The 21,676-nt window shown below is 38.8% G+C and overlaps 2 protein-coding genes across 2 annotated transcripts in view; one reads left to right on the top strand and one right to left on the bottom strand.

The window, feature by feature from the left end:
• Positions 1-21,676, top strand: part of LOC135324165 (nuclear receptor ROR-beta-like) — a 143,887-nt gene that overhangs the window by 74,327 nt on the left and 47,884 nt on the right. The window lies entirely within an intron of this gene.
• LOC135324166 (uncharacterized protein C9orf40 homolog) overlaps positions 5,414-21,676 on the bottom strand; it is a 206,908-nt gene continuing 190,645 nt past the window's right edge. The window contains exon 3 of the transcript XR_010385514.1: positions 5,414-5,429. The gene's annotated coding sequence lies outside the window, so the exon portion shown is untranslated. The remainder of the gene's footprint in view (positions 5,430-21,676) is intronic.

Genomic DNA, 21,676 nt, shown 5'->3' with positions numbered 1-21,676 from the left:
GATGTTTCCTTCTTCAACAGCCCAGTGCCTATGATCCTACCAAGAATATATTTAGGTGCATCACTTTGGCAAAAGGTTTTGAAATTGTGTCTACGCACATAATCAAAATGTGCTCAAGTAAATCTATCACCATGGACCAGGATGATTTTCTCTTTTATATGTGTACTGGAGACGCGTGATTGCTATTGAACAATCATTGCGCCTAGGACAATTTAAGAGAAATATTTGAAAATACAAAATACTCAAGGTTAAACAAATACGTAACATTTCCTGGAAATCTTACAGTGCCACATGACCTTCTTGCTTAGAAAAATTAGCTAGCTTCTGACCATCAACTATGGAAAAAAGGCATTGAGCTCTGGCTCCATGTCATTTCTTGACTCCAGTCCTTTTTTGCCCCCTTTTCTAGACATTTTCTCTGGTGTTGAGTCTGTTGCATGAAATCCTGCTGAGGCAATGTATGTATTATGTGAATGAGTGGTGAGGCAAGGACAGTAGAGACAGGAAACTGAAAAGCTCAGCGTCAGTGAGGAGCTGAGACATGTAACATCTAAAGCTCTCCTTTTTTGTTTGTTTTCAGCGATTTACTTACATTTCAGCAAATTATTGAATATAAGCTCAGTGAGAATATGCAGTGCCATAGTATATATGCTTGAGACTTCAACTGGTCTTTTAACTTTTTTACTTCTATTTTTCATGTGCAGTAGAGCTATGGGTTTTTTTCGTTGAAATAATAGAAATTCTTTCTGTAGAGAGTATCATTTTGGAAGTTGCCCAGTGAAGATTTGTAGTCTCATAACTAGTGACTGACATTTGGATTTGACAAGAAGGTGATAAAATTTTGAAGACTCGCAAACTAACAGTGTTAGCAGTAGCATTTGAGAAACCCTTAAGCAAAGAACCTGCTGTTACATGTAATAGTCCTAACTTCTTATTGGGAAAAGAGCACGAGTCACCTGAAGTAAGGAGATTCATATTTTCTCCCAGCCATGTCTTTTCTTTACATGCTGTTTAAAGACTGAACTGTATAAAACAGGATTGACATTATGTAATTACTTGCCTCTTACACTGTGCTAACTCAATTTGCTTTTCATTCCCAGGTATTTAAAAGACCATTATTTTCCCATCAGACTTTACTGTCTGCCAATTAAAGGTTTAGATCGATGATGTGGAGAGGGAACTTTGTTATAAAAGGTTTCAGGTAGACATATTGAAAACAGCTGCTTTGAATTGCTTTTCTTTACTTTTTTTAATGTCTATGATTTTTAGCAGATATAATAGTTTTCCTGACATTTTTAATAATGTTTTCCATCATTGTTCTGCAGAGCAAAACATTCGTGTCTGAGTACTTGATTTGCTAGCAGTACTAGCTAAGAAAGTGAGAGGAAAGCATCCAACCGCTGCAGGACTTTCCGTTTCTTTTGACTTCCCGGATCTAACAGTTAAAGCTACCCTGAATAAGATGTTAATATGGGCTGCAGTTGTGACATATCTCTCTGGCATATTGTTTCCCCCTTACCTAGCTAGGTAATTCTCGGTGGGACCAATATTACAGTTTTGCCAAGATCTTCTGAATCACCTGACCAGAAGTCATTAGTGTCCAAGGGAACATGAGGTAAGGCTGGTTAATAATCTAACGTATAACCACCTGAATGGAAAGTATTAGTGCTGTCTGTAGTTATTCACTGTCATCTTAAGTAATAAGAGCTATGTTAGTAAGGGCTCTCTCTTGTACAGTAATTTGAATTTGGGTCATTTTCCTTCTCTCTGTGTAGTTACGGGAAATGGCTGCACTTTTGAGGTGCAGAAAATCATAGTAATTGCATTATGCATGAGAACTGTGCAAAGGGACAGATGATATAAAGATATACACTTTTTCCTCCTCAGAAAGAGCATTTACAGAGAAAAGAAAAATGGATAAAAAGGTCAGCGTAAGCAGACTTGAGTATATCACACCATTAAAACATTTTTAATAGCAGTGACATTTCTGACAGCTGTAATATGACTATAGTTTAGTGTTTAAGAATATATTGGAGAGTATCTTAGTACTTTACCTTGATAAATATGATTGTTCCATGGTACCTTTCATTTAGCTTTTTTAAGCAAATTAAGTTCTCAGGCTCAGCACCTAGAATGGGAAGTCTTTCAATTAGACAAATCGACTTGTTTTGTCTAGACAAGTATCAGAATTAAAGATTCCAAGAAACATATTTTTGATTGTGCCTTTCTTACTAGATCCTGAGATTTCATCAGCTGTCTTCTGAGATTTCATCAGCTGTCATATCTCATTAGGAGATACAAAATTTGTATCTAATCATTTTATTGTCTTCATCAAAGGTTATATCTTTTGTTGTCTTCAAGAACAATCAAAATATACCAGAGAAAGAGGGTTGTGTTTCACTGCCTAGAAAAGCACACTTCTCTATCCATAGGATTTTATGTTTCATGAAAATGACAAAGAATGGATCTGGGAAATGTGCTAACCTTTTTTCTCCAAAAATTTGTGCCGTTCCCCACTTGCAGTTTTCTGTCACTAGTTTTGTTTGTTTTGAGGTTTTGTTAGAAGCTAAGAGGGGGAGAGAAAAGGCTTACTTTTCATTTCTCTAAATTCATTGCCACCTCCTGGAAGGGGAAGTCAGAAAATAATACCCAACCCAATGACACACCAGTGCGATGGTGATGAAAAAATTGCAGTAACACACATTTCTACTGGAGGTCTCTTCTCTCCTTACAGCTCATTCTTGTTTCTTTTGAAATGGCCTTTTGAAAGGCTTCTAACAGGGATGTATTACTTCAGTAGCGTGGTAGGAAACTGTACTTGTGACTCATTTGGTATTGCTCTTCCTTTTTATCCTGTCGATGGTGATAGGCTCTATCAATCAGTTGCATTAAAGGGTGAGGGGCTCATACAGAGGGCTCTCACCGTGCGTGGTGAAAGCGTTCTGACACATTAGTCCTAGTACTCCATGCATATTTTCCTGATTAACTAAATGTCCCCTGAAGATTTGCTTGGCTAGAACATTTTGCATTTCTTGTTCTGTACCACTGTTTCAGGTTGAGAAGCTATTGTGCTCTGTCTCAGGCGGGGCCACATTTCCATGGTGGCTGAGGTCCCTCCCAGATACTGGCCGCTAGATCTGTGCTTATAACCTGGCTTTCTCTTACAGCTTTAATCATAAGCAGATATAATGAAAAAGCTATTTTCCATTTAGCCTTAACGAAATTACAACTATGTTCATTAAAGTTTTGTCAGAAAGAAAAAAGCTCTGGTACTTTAGGCAAAGAGGCAAAACATCACTGTAGGTAGGTGTTTACATTTGATATATAATGAATGTATCAGAATCACTCATTCACTACTTCCCCCATATTCTGATCTCACTAATACCGTTTTATTGGTCAGTCACTATTGAGAACAAAATGAGGTAAATTTTCAAAATTAAAACTTTCCTTAGTAGATCATCCAAGACACCTTAGAAACTTTCTTTACCTCCTCCAGCTTTCCTATATGGCCAAGCCAGAAAGGGCCAGATCCAATAAAGAACCCCAAACTGTCCATATACTATAGAAGAGTTTAGGCACTTCATACAGGTTTATCACTTCCAATTTCAGTCAAACTGCTTCTGAAAAACAAGTATCAGAGTACAGAAGTTTCAGGAGTCTCCACTATTTGTTTGTTGGATCTAATGTGTCTCATTGTGGATGAATATCTTTTCCGTGTAACCATTCAGAACAAGGCTGTCATACTGATTGCAGTTTATCTCCACTCCATTTCATGCCTTCCTGGAGGACTTTCAAGGTTGGTGCCACAAGCTTTGCCATGTGTTTGGAGATCCCGTTGAATGGCATTGTTAAAATAGCAGCACAATATGTTGGCTGGTGCATGCTCCCCGTCAGTTACACTACTTCTGCCTGCAGCAGACATGACCTTTAGTTAGGGTTTTTTTTTTTTCAATTTTTAAAATTGTTGACCTCTGCATCTATTATTCACATGCTGTACTTGGAAACAGAAGCCTGTGGTGGTGTTTAGAAGAGTGAGTTAAAAGCACTCGCTCTTTCTGTCAAAGAGCACAATCCACATCTTCAGGAGTGCAAAGGAGAAGTGCTGACAGAGGTATTAAAGCAAAGTTCTGGGCTTGTTGTTTTAGAAAGGTTTGATGTTTTATTGTGTATTATTAATGAGCACAAGATTCAAGATTAGAAACCCAGCAGTGATGCTTTCTTTGCAGCTGATCTTATACCGTGGCAGGCAGTTTTCCTATTTGTGAAAGCTTGTTTGAGTTTAAAACGAGGCACAAAATCCCCCTTCTCCCCACAATGAGATGTAGCATGAATTCATGAGAGGTCCAAGATCCCTACTGAAATAATTCTGCTGTGTTAGTCATTTCAGCCCATTGCTTCCAGTATCTGGGCTCGGCAGACTGAAGGTACATGATGCAAGCACACTTCACAGGCAGAACATTGCTGCCAGTCAGATACCATTTGTTGATAGTTACAATGCAGCGGTGTCTGAGACATATTATTATTTCCTTATGTTAAAGTGGAAATATAGAGGTCTCAGACTGAACTATGTATCGTTGCATTGCCTTCACTAACTTACTGAAGGTGACTGTGGTCATCGGCAGATAAATTGTCCTGTCTTACTAGGTTTCCAAATGCACGTTATAATTACAGGGTATAATCCAGAGACTTTAAAGTGGACTATGTTATAGGAGACAGAGTGAAGTCCCAGTATGTCACGGGAGTAAAACCAAGAGGTCTCTGTTCATACTTTATGTAAAGTACTGAAGATTAAGACTTGTATTATATATTAGGAAACTCTTGGAAATATTGTTTTTCAACACCGTTTATTTAATTACCAAACTTGTTTAAATCCCTCTGTTCTGCTTTTGATTTCTCAAGATGTAGGGGCTACTCTTCTTGAAAGACCACTTCAGTAATTCCAGAAAAAATGCTAGGGTTGCTTGTACTGCTGGTTTATTAATGTAGAAAGCAATTTATTCTTTCTTAAAGAGAAACCAAAATACCCTCTTAGATTTATCTCCACTTTTCTTGTAAGCTTTTTTCCCAGTCCACAGGCCTGTGTAATTTGCAGCTTTCCTTAAAGGTCAGACCAGGTTCTTGACATTGTTTTTGAACTTTCAGAGAAAATTCAGAAATCTGAAATTTTTTGTGGAGGCACAATGATCCTGGCAAACAAATGAGGCCTCATAAGCTTGTAAGACCCACAAAGAGACAATATTTTGGTTGTTTTCAACTGTTGAACCTCAGCAGAAAAGCTACAAAATGTGGTTAAAATCTTACTTTCCCTCTCTCCAATTCATGTTTGCAAGGCAGTTCAATTGTTGACTTCCTTATGATGCTTTCATGCATGTATGGTCAATGAGAGACCATAAAAGTAAGGTTTTTGTTTTTCTTTTTTTTTTTTTTACCTTGTCCAGCCTAGACTCTTCCTTTATCACTCTGATATACCAATCTTGGAGAAGGAGAGATATGGGAAAACAGGCTCATTAGAGACACAGTGGATGGAGAAGGAGGGGCTATAGCATATATACTTAAGTACAGAATTATGCCTTGATTTAGGGTGAGATGCATTGTGAGGTTTTTTTTTTTTAACATTTGCTTGTTTATTGTGAGCCAGCATAATAACATCATTTCTGTAACTGACCAAAGTCTGAGACCTGTAATTATTTAACTAATGCAGGCAAAGAAATCTACTGTTTGATAGCCAAGCTATTTCATACTCAGAATATCAAGCAAAAAGAGAATAATATAGATCAATGGGTTAAACTTGAAAGCAGCCTTCAAAGCATTCCTACTTTTCAGAAGGTGACTCACAATTAAGAGAGTATTTGTTGGCTCTTTTAATCAAAATAAAACATATCAATAAATCAGGCAATCAGTGAAGAGTGGAGCATAGCATATGGGCTGAAACTGTCCAGTGCTTCACATCTTTGGGAATGTGTGTGAATGCAGAGCGGGTTAGCTCATTGTCAGAAGTGCTGCAATCAATTACAGATTGGGCGTTGAGTGGGAGAAAGTGCTATGTTTATGACAAACCAAGTAGGAATTTTGGTGGTAGTCCTGACGGTCTCCAGCCACAATAAAAATCTCTCTAATCACCCTACTGTTACGGGAGGAAAGGTGGCACTGTGATAGAGTAGGTATCCTGACCGAAGGTGAGCCTGGGCCTTGCTGCAGACTTCCGCTGAAGGCAACCCAGTCATGCACACGTGAGCCAGCGGTGCTGGACTGACAGTCATCTGGAGGCTGATTTGGTATCCCGGGCCTCGGTAGAGCATGGCAGAGACTTTCAAGGAGTACTGGTGGCTGCTCTGCTTCCATTAGGGCTCTGTTAGGTACATCTTCATAGTACTGATAGCTGTAATCACCCTGGAAAAGTACCTTTAGGAGTACAAACTGTGGAAATCATCAGTAGTTCCACAGGCATAAGAACTGCCCAGTTGTTTCAGACAATGTCTGATGACAGGTAGTTTGGTCCAGTGCTAAAAACCAATAGCTCGAGATCGAATTAAACTCTGACACTTGAGATTTGACATCACGGAAACACAGTGATGCTTGTTTAGCATAACTCTGGCTCTTCAGATTATCCACATAAGTATCTTTTTTTAAAAAAAAAATCCTGCTGTGTTCTTGGGAAATCAGTTATGGAAATAGTTTGGTAGTCTGATTAAGTGCTGTGTGAGCATCCAGTCCTGAGTGGATTTAGCCCTACATCTCTCCTTATATGTTCCAAAGAGATCCAGCATAACTTTTAGGGAAGAGGTTTTTTACCCAGAGGAGCCTGTCACTCCTTGGAAGGTGGAACAAGAAGTCATGAGACAAAAAAGTTGCTCAGAACAGGTCATCCAGATACTGCAAATTTCCACAGAGAAGTTTAATAATAGACCAGCTCAAAATCTGAGGTCAGAACTTTCAGTTTGGTTCAAAGATACTATTTTCTACATGTCCTTGCTTTTCCTAAAAATTTTCTATGGCTAACCATCTCGTTCTCGGTTCTTAAAACTCATTCAGTGTTGTTCAAAGCCATTAGAGGTCATACTAACAGAGGAAGGCTGTCATCTTAATGTTACAAGGTTTTCCAAAGATACTTCTTTTCTTCACACAGAGACACAGCCTCTGTTATCTTTTTTGAATTCTGTGAACTGAGAGTGCACTGCACATTGGACTAATAGACCTTTTATAGCACACTGCCTCTCATTCACTCCTCCCCTTCACCCAATCTGGTGGGTTTACTTTTCACCGGGGGTGAGGAAACAAAACTGAACTAAACCAAAACAACAGAAAGCCCTGCTTCCAATTTATTGCACTAATCTCTCTTATATATCCCCCATATATAGCAGCCTTGATTAAAGCGCCTGGATTTTCTATGCATTTGTATCGATTTTTCTTTAAACCAGGAGGTAGCATCGCCATGTCTGTATCTTTAGCCTGTAAATGGAATAGAGCTTGATTCACATTGTTGAAATGTCCCCAGGGCTGTGGAGACTTAGATTTACAGATCACAAGACTTCGGGATGCAGCAAGACTATTCTTTCTATTCTGTATTCACACGGGAGGAAGACCAACATCCAAAAGGACATTTGCAAGGTGGATCAGAGCTTGCTGGCTGAAGAATATACAAAGCAAAAGAGAGCAAGCAGCAGGTTCATCTGATCCCATTCTCCAAGGACAATACCTACTTCCTACAGAAGCTCCTTCTTTGAAATTATGCGGGGCCACAACCTAGAAGCTGCTGCTCAGTTTCCCCTAGCAATGGCAGTAAGTCTGGGGGCTGTATCGTATGCAGCCTTCAAGAGAAGAGTGCAGTTATCCGCAGCCCCTTTAATAACACTCTCTTCGTTTCTTTTTAAGCTGCACTGTAATTTAGGAATAAATGAGGAGAGGACCTCGACCCACACTTAATATAATTTGGTGCTGCTTCGCTGGCTTCTGCGGCCCTACACCAGTTCGCACCAAATTGTGTTCTGAACCCATGCGCTCCTGTATGTGCACACTCTCACATCATTTGTGTCACTCCTTCTGCAGCTGGTGCCTGCCCTTAACTGGAGCAAGGTGTCCGGGTGGGAGTGAATCCAGCTACGCCCCTCCGCTCATCTCCCCATTTATTGCTCTCTCAAACTCTGGCCAGACTGCCCTTGTTAAGCCAAACCATTTTAAATAGAAGTGCTACCTAGAACAGTTTTTACCTAGAGCAGCTTGAATATTCCTTGAGCTAGAAACATGCATGGGGGTCTCGAGCAGGATGGTTCCTGCCACCAAGGTGGCCATCCCGTGGAGTCGGATCCACACAAACCAGCAGCACCAAGTTTTGCAGAGGCAGAAAATACAGCCATGGACAGCTGCCAGCAGGGGCAGCAGCAATCTCTGGGCGTTGCATTGGATACAAAGCCCAATTATTGAGAGGCAAAGGATGGCTGGTTTTCTGAAGTGAGACTCAGCGACAAGAGGTTGGAGAGCACCAGTCTAGCATTGGAGAACAGATAACATCGTATTGGATTTTGTTTTTAAGTAGGGAACAGTATTTCTGGAGGTAGGAATTCCCTTGTTTTTTCCTTGCCTTACGAAGTAATTAGTTTATGAGCATTTTATGCACAAAAGTGAATGAATAATTATGCGTGGCTCATGGGTAGAATAAGGATGGGCGAAAGGTTACAATTTCAGTATTTGCAATCTCTAGAAAAACCTGTAATAGCCACTCAATTACCTCATTGAATATCTAAGTCTTTGAGAAGCCAAAGGACAAACATCTATGTCAGCGTCTGTCCCACAACTTTTATAGCTTATTTTCTTTCTAAATTATTGAGATAAATTGTTTATATTCCTCCTTTCCATACATAGCCTAGGATTGTGTGTGTTATCATAATATGATAGAAACTGCTGCGCTAATTAGACTGACGAGAGAATTAACTGTAAGGACATAAATGAATAAGGCTAGATTCCATAGCTTTAACTGGTTTCAAACTATGGATTTGAGAAGCTTTATGGCATTAAAAACATTTTACCTTCTTCCTTTCTGGTCCTTAAAAATATTTACCAGATAACATTTCCCTTTTCTTCTCTGTTGAATTTCATCCTGCAGAACTGAACATGGGCAACATTTTTCATGAACATGCAGATAGGCTCTTTTCATGATGGCTTTGTGTTGAAACAGTTACAAAAAGGCCAGGTCTGTGACAGCCCCTGTATTTGTGTTGTGCATTGGTTCAGTCTATTCAGCCAATTCACAAGAAAGCTTTCTGGTCCAAATGCAGCTAGCAACGTGTGCGTATCAGAGCTTGCATAACTACTAGGCTATAAATGAGTGGAGTTTTCATTTTATATTTGTTTAGCTTTTATAATTGTTCCTCAATATCATTTTTCTTCAGCTGAGAGTCAGTGAGATGCATTTCTAGAAATACAAACTTAAAATAGAAAACACTTTGGAGTTGGAGTATTTCTTTGTAAAAGTTCAAATATTGCCAGTTTTTCTGGAACTGAGTTCTCATTATGAAGCACAAATATTGTCTAGTAATTTTGATTCCCAAGTGTGCCTTCACTGGTGCCTGTGAAGGCAGAGCACACCCAATAGGACATACAGGGTGATTTATTAGGCTAGTAGTCAAGTGAAAATTCTCAATTCAAAATCCAGCATATCTGGACTTGTCGCTCAGCACCCATTTGAAGCTAATTCCTGCATCAGAAAGGTCTGTAATATTTGGCAACAATCTATTGATTTCTTCCTGACTCATGCAGAACTAATTCTCAGTTACATGAATTAGAGAAGAGAAAATGAAAAAAAAATCCTTAAATGTTGTTCATTTCTTTTGGCCATTTCTTTGATCCGTGTTTTTATCTGAGAGGGAAGCGGTGTGTCTAATAGGAAACTGTAATATATTATGAAACAGCGAGACTTAGAAATCTTGTTAGGCAATCACTACTTCAGCAGAATGAAATGCTGTTGCAACAGGAGGAAAATTATACACCAATTATTTATCCAGTCAAGAAAATAATTATGCCCCATAACTTCAAAGGTTTCCATTTATGAAATAATAGAGAGAGGGCAATTTCTATTCTTTTAGCAAGCCGGGGCATTTTTATTCATCTGAAATGCAGCAGGCTAAGAGTTTGGGACCTTACTTAAGATTATAAACCCATAGCATCACATGTAGCCTACGTGACTGCTTCTAGGAACAGTCACAAAAAAATAGCTGTGTAATGTTTATACAGATTTAAAAGGGTTATTATAAGTAATGAACGTATCCTGTTTCTTCTTATCCTTCAAAGACTGCTTTCCCCGTTATTGGAAAAATATTTTTTCAGGCTGCATATTCCCAGCTCATCTATTTGTTTGTTTGGTTTTTGTATTTCTCATAATCTTCAATAATTCTCCTTATTTTGATAAACTTTGGAACTCTCTCCTAATATTTCTCCTAGCATCAGTTCCTTTTTTAAAAATTCCTCGACCACCGAACCAGAGCAAACATTCAAAGAAAGGTGTCCGTGCCACAATTCTGAGCACCTTTTATTAAGAGTAGGTGGGATTAACTATCCTCTGTTTGTAGCAGGCTTATTGCGTTTTGAAAACGAGGTCCTCTCAGTTTTATCTTTGCAAGAATTCCAAGGGAGCGAAGGTGCAGAGTTAGCACAACAGGACTGTCAAAATCTGAATCATCCCTTATGCCGACAACTACTTTATGCGAAAGGTTAGGACATGAGAGTACGGTTTAGCAGGGGAAGGTTGCCTGGAAATGAAGAAACCTGGTGGAGCTCTCCCAGGAAAAAAAGCCTGGGAATATGTAAAAGGGGAGGGGAGGGGAATTCTTTCTGAGCCCAGAAAACCCACAAAGGCTCCCAAGGGAAAAGCGAATTAGTGAGCAGCACTGTATACAAACTATTAACTGTCTTGTAAAAGAGCTCTCATTTTGTGCCTCAGTTTTTTTTTTCTTGTCAGAAAGGCCGTGTAAAGCTCACAGTGCTTTGTGTTTGCCTGTGTCGTGTATGACAGCTCCCGCCTGCCCTTGCAGGTATAACGTGTGAAGCAGAACGTGATGTGAGGCAGAGACCAGTGTGGGAACCTAGGGGGGAAAAAAAAAAAAAGAACAACAGTTTCAGGGTCCTGGCAACTGTATTAGAAGGTTCATATTGAGAGGGGGAGTTTCAGACCCCAGCCCCCGAAATTCCCCCCCGCCATACAAACTAGGGGTAGCCAGGATTCAATTTATATTACTTTAAGGTAACAGGAGTCCAACGGGGGAAGTTCAGTCAGGTCTGTCACAAGGAGTATAAAAACACTGTGAGCAAATCAACTCATTAGCTCCGGAGGAGCTAGCAGGTAGGATAGAATATAGGTATTATTTCACGAGATGGTTTTATTATCTGTAGTAATTTGGCATCTTTCATGTGCCATTCTAAATCCTCCATTCCTTACATATATCGGCTGAAACAAAAATGACTGATGGTAAAGGAAAGCTGAGATTTATCTCCATAATTTCCAGAAAAGAAATATTATTTTTAAATGATTGGGCTGGAATTAGAAATGCCTTCTATATGAAGCCGTATCAGAAGACAATACTATTTCATCACTTTGTTCCTCAAGCGGTCTTCCTCCCTTCCCTAATGAAATGGAACAGTCTACGCCTTTATCACTTCTCCCATTTAATCTTGTTAATGCAGTCTGTTAAGCCTCCACTTTTGCAACAGCACAGGTATAACAGTGCATAAGTAGAGTAGTAGGAAGAATACTGTTCTGCACCTAGGCGTCTTACTTATTTACGACAAAATGTGTGATATTCAACCCCGAATAAAAACTGATGCAACTGGTGAGTTCAAACATTTTTCTTCTTCCCTTGCTTAGTAATATGAGGTACTCCCATGAAGAATAAATAGAGAAATATTAATCACGCTGTGCAAAATCTAATCCTGAGACAACTCCACTTGGAGTTTTACTAAAGATTAATTCTTCCTACTGTGTTAAAAGATGGCAGATTAAATTGGTAAGTAGACAGTCGGGAAGTATAACATTTTTCAGACTGCAACAGATGCAAATCCAGGAGTATCTCCAGCTGATTTGATTACTTTTCAAAAGACAGGGCAAGGATTTTAAATAAAAAGTGCAAAAGTGAAAATCCGTAGTGATGAGCAAAAATATGATCAAATTCAAAAAGCTTTAAGGACGGAACGTCAGAAGATTTTGGAGTCATTGTGGTCTGAAATCATTTTTATTGTTTTCCTGTTGTTGTCTGTGGCTGTTGTCATTTTGCCTCGTAGGAGTTATAGCCTAAGGTATCAGGGAAGATACTGCAAGGTTTGATACAAATCCCCAGGAAAGTGGACAGGAAATTTTTCCATTGACTTTGATGGCAGTTCGTAAGGTCGCAGGCAGTGCAAGGTAGATCCTTTTTTTTTTGCGGCACTGCTGTAATTCTACTTGAGTGTATTGAGTTACTCCAAATTTACTTAGTGTGAATCAGAACCAAAATCTGTACCAGAAACACATTTCCCCATCCCTTCTTTCCCTTGGGCAGCCAGCCTGCTGATTTTCTATCTTAAAAGAAAAAAAAAAAACCCTCCCATTTTTAAAAAAGGCTTTTGCTACTGAAACATACTCATTAATAAAAATAAATACATAAACTATGCTTATGTATTCTTCCTTATGAACTTTTCCTTGAGCATTACAGTTAGCTATTTTGGCAAGAAGCCTCAAGCTGTAAAACATTTAACATGAAAAGCTGCATTAATTAGTGGTTTATCAGGACTGCAAATACACAATATATTTAGCTTACTAGAATGTTTTTTTTTTAAGTTGCATCATGCCCTATGGTTTACCATACTATTGTTAATCAAAGTATAAGATTTTAATACTCAAGTCAGCCAAAATTTTCCTGAAGATATCTTGCATAAGGCAGTCAGAAAACAGTATAATTAAGTATTTTTAATTGCAATGGCCAGCTAGGTTGACAGAGATGCCAGGAATGAGAAACCTTCCAGGAAATAGGAGTATTGAGGGGCAGGGGAAAAAAAGCAGGGATGTTGACAAAAAACTGTGCTTATCAATGTGCAAAATGACCCTTTATGCTCCCCTTCACTCTGTTTTGCCTCTCCCACACCTTGGTTTGTGATCCACCCTCTGTAGTGCTTGATATATTGGGATTGCTGTATCGAAATGTGTATGTTCAGATGACCCAGTGTATACACTTCTCCACAGATTAGTGCTGAGCTGCTTTGTATGCTTAATTTTCAGTGTTAGATAAATGAAAGAAAACCTCCAGAAATTTCCAGAAATTTAATTATTGTAACATTTGCTTGCTACAGTAACTGGTAGAACTATAAAAATTCATACTGGGGATGTTATGTTTAGGAAAAACTGAGCATTAAAGAATAAGGAAAAGATCAGTCAATGTAATTAAGTATTTAAATACTCTTACAGGCATGTCTAGTCAAAAAAAGCATAGAGGAGAGGTGTCTTGGTAGTAACGATGAGGTGCTAAAGGGAATCAGTTAAGTTAGTCTGACAAATAAGGTATTGGTCTAATTGATAAAGCGAAATGAAAACTATTTTATTTTATATGTGATTTCCACAGCAGAACACTTACCATGTGAAATACATCCTTGTTATACATCACTGTTAGATGTGGAAGATTTTTTCTATATCATATTTATAACGTACCATGTGTAGAAGAGAGAGAAATGTTGGAAAGTAGTTGTTTTCCAGAGTTTGTGAAAGCCATCAGGAACTACTGAATGTACTTTAACAGTATGTTCAAGTCATTTTAAGTTACATTTTCATAACTTGAAAAGTGAAATATCATCTTTGGGTATAGTCTCCTGTACCCAGTTCCCTGCTAAGATTTCAGGTAGCAATAACAATGTTTAAAGAGAATTTTCATATAAGTTTTTTAAAGGAACATACAGGATACTAATTTATTAGACTTTTTATGTACATTACCATATGTAGCAATTTCTGGATTTTGAAGTGCTTTTTTATTCCTCTTAAGACTCATATTTTATATATAGCTTTTTTCCTACAGAAACCTTAACAATAGCAATAGCTTATAGAAAGCAGAGTATTCTGAGAGCTCAGTAAAAATCAGTTCTTACCATATATGATTAAATGTTCACAAAAGGGAAGGATATAAAACATAAATACCTGGTTACTTGAATGGCAAGATCACCTACTTATAAGAGGGTAAAATACTTTTTCATTCTAAGTCTCACATAGTGATTTTTCTGGTTTTTATCATATTTTTAATTGCACTTATTTCTATCAGTGTATAACTCACTAATATCCAGAAGCAAAGAGTTACATACTGTTTGATTCTTTTCTGTTAGATTATATGCTTATAAAAGAAAAGCGCATTTTAACTTCTCTGCGTCTTCCACAACTTGTGCACAACTTTTGCATTAATTATCAAAAATAATTTGTAAGTATCCAAATAAGTAAGAAAAATAGAATATCTGAGAGGTGAGGCGATAGGACAAGGTTCTGGCCTGGCTGTCTCCAAAGTTGCACTCTCTGTGGGTCCTGCAACTGTATTTTGTGTGTATCCACAGCTTGAACAAACCTCTTTAAATTCTTGATCATTCACAATGCACCATGATATTACACCACTAGCCCCCACCCCACAGGCTGTGGCTGTTCCCAGTGGCTCGTCGTCCCTGGTGTTGCTGCAGCCTTTCTTCTTTTTATCAGAGCAAGTGCTGGGGAAGCAGTCTGGAAAATAAACAGTCTTAGAGGAGGAGTTAAATAGGATTATACTTGAAGCTTCTGGGCTTCAGGCTCCGTTCAGTGGCACCTGAGTCATGAGTACTGAAATTGCCGACTGTCAGCTGCTTTTGCGTGGAGGCCTGAACCGTACCACGATCCTCATTTCTCCTGGTGGCTTTGCATTGCGTCAAGTTCTGGCTTTGGGTGTTACAGGCAGAACAGAAAACTTGGGGCGTTTGAGCACAACGATATTTTGTTTGGAGGATGAAAGGACTGCGAGCATGCTGCAGCTGCAGCCCAGCCGTGACGGGCTGGAGGACAAGGTGCTACCACGAACGGGCACTGCTCCGGCTCGGTTAAGACTAAGCACTGCCCTTTGCCTTCCACTGCAAGCTGAAATAAGTTATGAGCTCATTTCCGTCCCGCTCTTCTTCAACTTGCAAAGTTCATTGGTCCATTCATCCTGAAAAAAATAGCCAGGGATTGCTGTCTATCCAAAAAACAAAAAAAAAACAAAAAAAAAAACAAACAAACAAACAGAACCACCAGGCCACACTGAGCAGCTTTCTAAGCAAATTACTGAGTAAAGACAAAGGAGGAGGAGAAGGATTTTGTCCTTAAACTGTTAAATTGTTGCTATATTGTAAGCTATATCAATGAGTGTCCACAAATTATGAAAAATAGCTTGACGGAGTAAATACTAAGTGTGCCTGTTCTAGGTAACAACTTTGCATATGCAATATATTTTCTGGATTGGCTGCTATTGTTTGAGCAAGCACACATTTACTGTGTAGGCAGCTGCATAGAAAAACATGGTCTTCATTGCTCAAACCAGCTCCTGACCAGCTTATATAAACACTAGCTAAAGCTGCTAGAGATTATTTGCAGAACGTTGGATCCGATGAGCTCAAATATAAGATAGCTTGGTTAGTATAATATTTGGGATTACAATAGTAATCTCTTTAGGGGACGTGTGCAGTATCAGCAGAACCATTGCTTGAGTCTTTGAGGGAAGTAGAAACCGTACAGTAAGAATTCTGCATTTATTACACACTTAAATCTTGCCCTGGGAATAAGGCAAGTTTCTGAGATCTTTATGGGCACAGGCTACGGTTCTGAGAATTTAATTAAATAACTCTGATTTGGACTCACCTATGGAGCCCAAATTGTGGGTTTGGCAACCTGTTTTTGTTGTGTGGTAACTTGTTTTACCTCAAGACCATCCTTTGAAGTTGCGCGCATAGTTTTCATGCATATGAGTTACAAACAAAAAGAGTTCCTAGGTTATTATAGAAATGCCCACACTGAAAGGCAATGAACATGCTTCCATACAGACCTACAGAGCTGTCGATATGTTGTCACAGTTACTGATGCTTTGACCCTTTGTGGTCTCTTTGAGTGCATCCTTTCAGGGGTCAGGCTTTGAGCCATAGCTTCTGGCAAGGGGCCTGATTCTCATATTTTTGGATACGGCCCCTGGGCTGCACTTAGTCTGTACTAACCTTCACTGTCCTGGACAGAAAACTTGTGGTTCTGCTTCTGATTCTGCTCCCTTCCCTGAACCACCCCTGGAAAGGCCCTGACAGCCTCAGGTGCTTGTGTGGCTCCCACGCTAAGTCCAGCCTGTCGCCATCAAAATAAGCAAACAGATAAGCTGCTAGGAGGAAACTTCAGTGTCTTTGAGGTCTTCTTAACCTTTTGGCATTTCTGAGTTCTGGACTGCCATTCTTGATGAAACAGCTGCATAGCTTTGATTTGAGTCCAGGAAATAGCATCTCCACCACCGGCTCATAATAATCCTTAAGCTTTTAATGGAAGTCCACTTTACAGATCTTCTGTTAATTTACCATAAGTTTTAACTCATTAAAATCATCACTTCTGCAGAAAAAACTACTGATAATCCAAAATAAGTGGATATCAATTATCTCCTGACATCGTATCAGTAGTCTTAAGACTCTTACGGTTCTCCTCTTGCTCACATCCACCTTTGCTCCACAGAGAATCATACAACCTTGCAAATTTCCCAGCTTTTCTTATTGATTAGCATAATGAAATTCAGCTCCGAGCAATTATTCTTAACTTGTCTTAGGTTTGAAGTCCTTTGTTTCTATCTCAGGTATGATGAAAGGCTGGTGCCCCAAAAGCCTTTCTTTTTGAAAGAATATGTCTGCTGGTTTAATAAAAGATATAATATCTACCTGAAAAATCTTATCTCATCTGTAGCCGTGGGCCGTCACAACATACAGCAACTTGTTACTATTCATAAACTATTAAATAACCCTGTTAGACCTATTGTAGTTACACTCAGAAAGGGAAAGAAAGGGCATTTGAACAAAAGCATTTTTGTTTATTTCTGTTCTTAATGTTGTGATGGGAAGAACTTGTTCTACTACGCTCCTTTTTCTCCTATAATTTCACCTTCACTCTGAATGTAAAGGCAAATAATCAGTGGAAATTTTTTTTTCCAGATGTGTTCCAAAATTAGTATATAACAAATAAGATACAACAAGATAGGATAATATGGATGGATGGGAGATTACCTTTAGCTCTGGAGCAGCCATAATAATTTGAACTCTCATTACTCTTCATCTATCAATTTCAGAGCACTCGGCAGTGGTCTGTAAACATCATTATGGCCACAGGATAAGCAGACTCAAGAAAGTTGTCCAAGTATGTATCTACAGTGTAGATATAAATAGTTTTCCTTCATATGTGAAATCTGCAAAAAGGCTAATATACACTATGTTACTCTGAAACTGTTCGTCAGTCTTACAAGCATTACAATTCGTGTGTCTGCTTCATCCTGACCTTTTAAAAAATAAATGTTAAATACACACAGTAAGAAAGCACAGTCTAACTACCTGAAAAGATTACTTTTTTGCATTGAAAAGCCTCAAAAGTTTTTCAAATCTTTTCTCCTGTAGTCTTTAAATCAGTCAGGTAATAAAGTGCAGAGTTGATCTGTAGGATGAGGTGAGGTGCAGTGGGTTTTTTTTTCCTTTTTTTTTCTGGAAATCATAGGAGGGGGAAAAATGTGTCACCAAAAAACCTTCTGAGTGAGATTGGTTATGAACTAAAAAAATTTCAGCTGAGAGCAGGAGGCCATGAAGGAAATTAGACCTGCCAATTGTACGAATTTATGGGGAAAACAATCTTTTTAGTAGTAATCTATCGCTCTGCTATTTTGAGTAATGATCTGTCAGATTTCTGGATATCCAACAGCCAGGACTACCAGTCCCCTTGAAATCCTTGACAAACTGGCACAGAGTATGTACAGATCAAGTCTACTGCGTGTGCCCAGTGTGGCCAGTGAAACATAGATATACAAGAACTGTTGCATTTTGCGAATTTGCGTGTCTCTGCATGTCAGCAGTAGACTTGGCATATTTGGGATTCATTGGCATTGCTGCACATGCGCAGAGGGCCCTTGGCAGAATGGACCTGCCAGCGTTCACAGATCTAACAAAGTCCAGGGTGCAGACACGTAGCCGGGGTTTTATGTATGACCGTGCAAAAATGCTAAGGTTTTATCAAGCAGGTATTTTCCGGTGTGAATTCCATCATATTTGCTTATTTTAACAGCTCATTTGGGGTATGGCTGACAGCAAACATGTATCTACAGACACATTTAATTAGTATTAGCTAGCATTAATTAGCTTGCTTAGATATTGCTAATGTCGTAGCTCTCACTGCATGAGGTATAGAAGAGGCTGGAAAACCCAACTAGTATCCTTGGTTGAGTATTTTCAGGTTATTAAATACAAATGCAAAGCAGTGGAAATGTTATTGCGCAGCCACAAAACGCCCAATCCAGTTGCAAAGGAAGTAGAAACATCTAACTGGTGGCATAACTTATACTGGAAACTTCTACTGACGGTAATGTGCAGGAAGAAAAAAAAGAACTGTCCAACTCACAGAGGTCAGGATGAAATAGCAGAATTGGTAACTAAATAAAAAGAGTTGAGTACATTTAATTTGAAATCACTTAGGGATACAGACATGAAAGTGAACAGGGTGAATCTACCGGCAGTTTTCTAAGAACTCCAGCTTAAGGGTGGAGGGAATTCTTGGAAGGTGAAGGAGCTGCTTTTTTCCCCCATTGGTTCTCTGGTTATCCTTGATGTTTCCAAGTACAATCCCTCCTGGATCACCAAATTAGAGAGAGGACTTCCCCTTCAAAGTTCATGCCCATTATACTTTACTCTTTTGATCAAGAACTAACTATTGAAAGCTTGAGACTTTTTTTTCCCCTCGGAACCAAAAATACAAGTCTGGGAGATTATAGTCCTGTCTCTACTGAATGAAGTTCCTCAGATGTTAAACTAGGATTACGTAAAACCTAAGCTTTGCTTTTTTCTTGTCAGACAACATATGGCTTTGAGTGGTGGTCCTAACCAATACACGATGGACGCGTTAGCTGCCTTGTTGATTCTTATCTTTGTTTCAAGAGAAATTTGGCAAGTTAAACTCTATATCTCTTTTCAGATTTATTTCTAATTTCACCAATATAACAATTTTTGAAACCTGACTATTGCCTGCCTTGTTTTAGAATAATGAATTTTGTCTTGGTGAGTATATTCTTTCCAGGTTTAAAAAAAAAAAAGGTTCAGCGCACTTTTTATTCCTCTTGAGGCAGCATTTGAGAAAATAACTAATGCTTGGCTTGAAGATGACTTTAAGTACATATTTCTTTTTTTCAGTGGTTCATTTCAAAGGTATTACGTGATTTTGTATTTGCTTCTTCAGTAGAATTTCACTCTTCTTCCTTTTGTCCAGAGAGAATGAATTAGGTTCCAGGTGGTGAACCCAGCTTCTGTGGATTATTGTTATTATTATTATTATTCATGTGCAATTAATTCATTTTCATTGCACTATTCTGATTTTCATGGTGCCATATAAACCTAGGGACAGTTACCAGCTGCTTGGTATATGGTGTAAAATCTAAGTGTAAAATAAGAGACGAATACAGCAGGGAGATGGGACAATGCCATGGTACTGATAAAAGAACCACAGCATCACAGCTGAGTCATCACAGTGCACCAAGTATCCAACCATTATTACTGTTCTGTTAGATATCAGGATGATGGTGGTTTTGCAGAGTTTTATGGAGTGATACTCCTTAAGAAGGAGGAAAACTGAATGTGCTTGTTGAAAAATTGGGCAAATGGACAGTCGAGACATGTTATTGCTAGAAAAGAGGCAGGAGCTATTATTCTGAATTGCATTGTTAAATGGGTAAGAAGGAAAGTGGAAGGACTTTAAAAGTGGACATAGGTAGTTTTGCTGTTATACATTTCCTCATGTTTACTACATTGGAATAAAATAAGTTCTTTTGCTATGCTGCTGAAAGTTACCGTTATGGCAACTCCAGTATTAGTTCATTCCATTTTTACTTCAATATTCAGGGAACAGTATTGAATGGATGCATTTTGTACTTGTAAGGAGTCCAGAAATAAGCTGCTTATTTTATAATACCTATAAAGAGAGGTAGAATATACAGTTCCCAAAACTGTTTGTTGGTCGAAGAGGAGAAGGGAGAAAGAAAGACAACATACAATCCTGAGTGGCTGAACAAAGATGCAATGTGAAAAAGGTGTAGTAGCCCCTGACAATCATTAAATCTGCAAAAGAAACCTGGTACACTGGGTGTTAATTACAGTAATTCAAGATGTTTCTGGGAATACAGTGGCTTCTTTTTCATCTGGCCTGTACAATTAACGACTCGAGTTTTCTGTTACGAATCCTTAAATTGTTCTGCTGTCTTATGAACAAAAAGAAATGCCTAGGAGACAGTAGCAGAGTCTACTTTTCCAAACTTCTTCAAACGCCTTCTGTGTCCTAAAGATGCTGCCTTCTCTGTGTGTTCTCCAAAGAGCTGTGGCAGCAATTTGCTAGAGACCCTGTATTTACTAATTTATAAAATGGTTAGTTTTGAATAAGGGTTTGAGTTAACTGATGAGTTGTGGGCCTAAAGTATTTATTTCATATTAATTGAAACCCAAAGCCTTAACATTTAGTTACCTGATCCACAAATATGTACCGTTAGTGTAGTGCTTATAATCACAAGTCACACATGGAGATATTAATTGCTCACAGTGACGAGTACTGTGCTCAATGCCGTGAGTGTTGCAGGATCAATTCCTCTGTCTCTGTCCCTATCGCAGTTACAGACTATATGCGAGTAAACCACATTAAAAGTATCTTCTTATTGTTTTTATTTTTTCCTCCTGTGTCTTGTCTTGTCCTGAGGATCCCCTCGTATTCCCACTGTAGCTCCTGCACTGACATCTGTCTTTGAGGCATGTCAACAGAAAGCAGCGTGTTGTCCCAGAGCCCAACCTTGCTCCCTCCGCATGACTCTCAAGCACGGATCTGTGAGCAATTAGCTGAATTAGCCTCTCAAACATCGGTACCTGGAGGTGCATGTTTAAATGTTTCAATGAACTCAGTGGGGATAAGGCATGGGAAATTTTTAGCAAGATCAAACTGTAGAAGAGGCAAAATTGCCAAGGAACTGCAGCTTTCTTTTTATAAAGATTTTCCCTCAATTTTATGGGGATATCATGCCAGGATGGTTAATGTTCTGCATATGAACTTTCTTAAGTGTAAAGACATCCGAGATTTTGGTTCTGGGTCTTCTCCATCTGAAACATATTAACAACAAATTACAGTCTGCTAAAATGCAGCCTAGCCATTTTGGATTGGGAACAATTTAAAAGCTGGTTTGCTTGCCTAGACTAGTGCTAGCCTTGCTTAAAAATGTGTTTGATCAGTGATAACATCTCAGGAAACTGAGCTCACAGTGGCAAGCTAAAGTTTTTCCAGACATCTATGAATCTCTCTTTTCCCTGGCTCCTTTGGGATATGGTGTCCCAGGGTAATAGTTACTTGGGTTTCCAGAGAACAGGGGCCGCCAATGTTCGCTTTATGGAGTTTACTGTAAACCTGTAGCCTACATAATTGCCGTGGGGG

Source organism: Dromaius novaehollandiae, chromosome W, assembly GCF_036370855.1.
Source record: "Dromaius novaehollandiae isolate bDroNov1 chromosome W, bDroNov1.hap1, whole genome shotgun sequence".
Classification (NCBI taxonomy): Eukaryota; Metazoa; Chordata; class Aves; order Casuariiformes; family Dromaiidae; genus Dromaius; species Dromaius novaehollandiae.
This window is presented reverse-complemented; position numbering and strand designations above follow the sequence as displayed.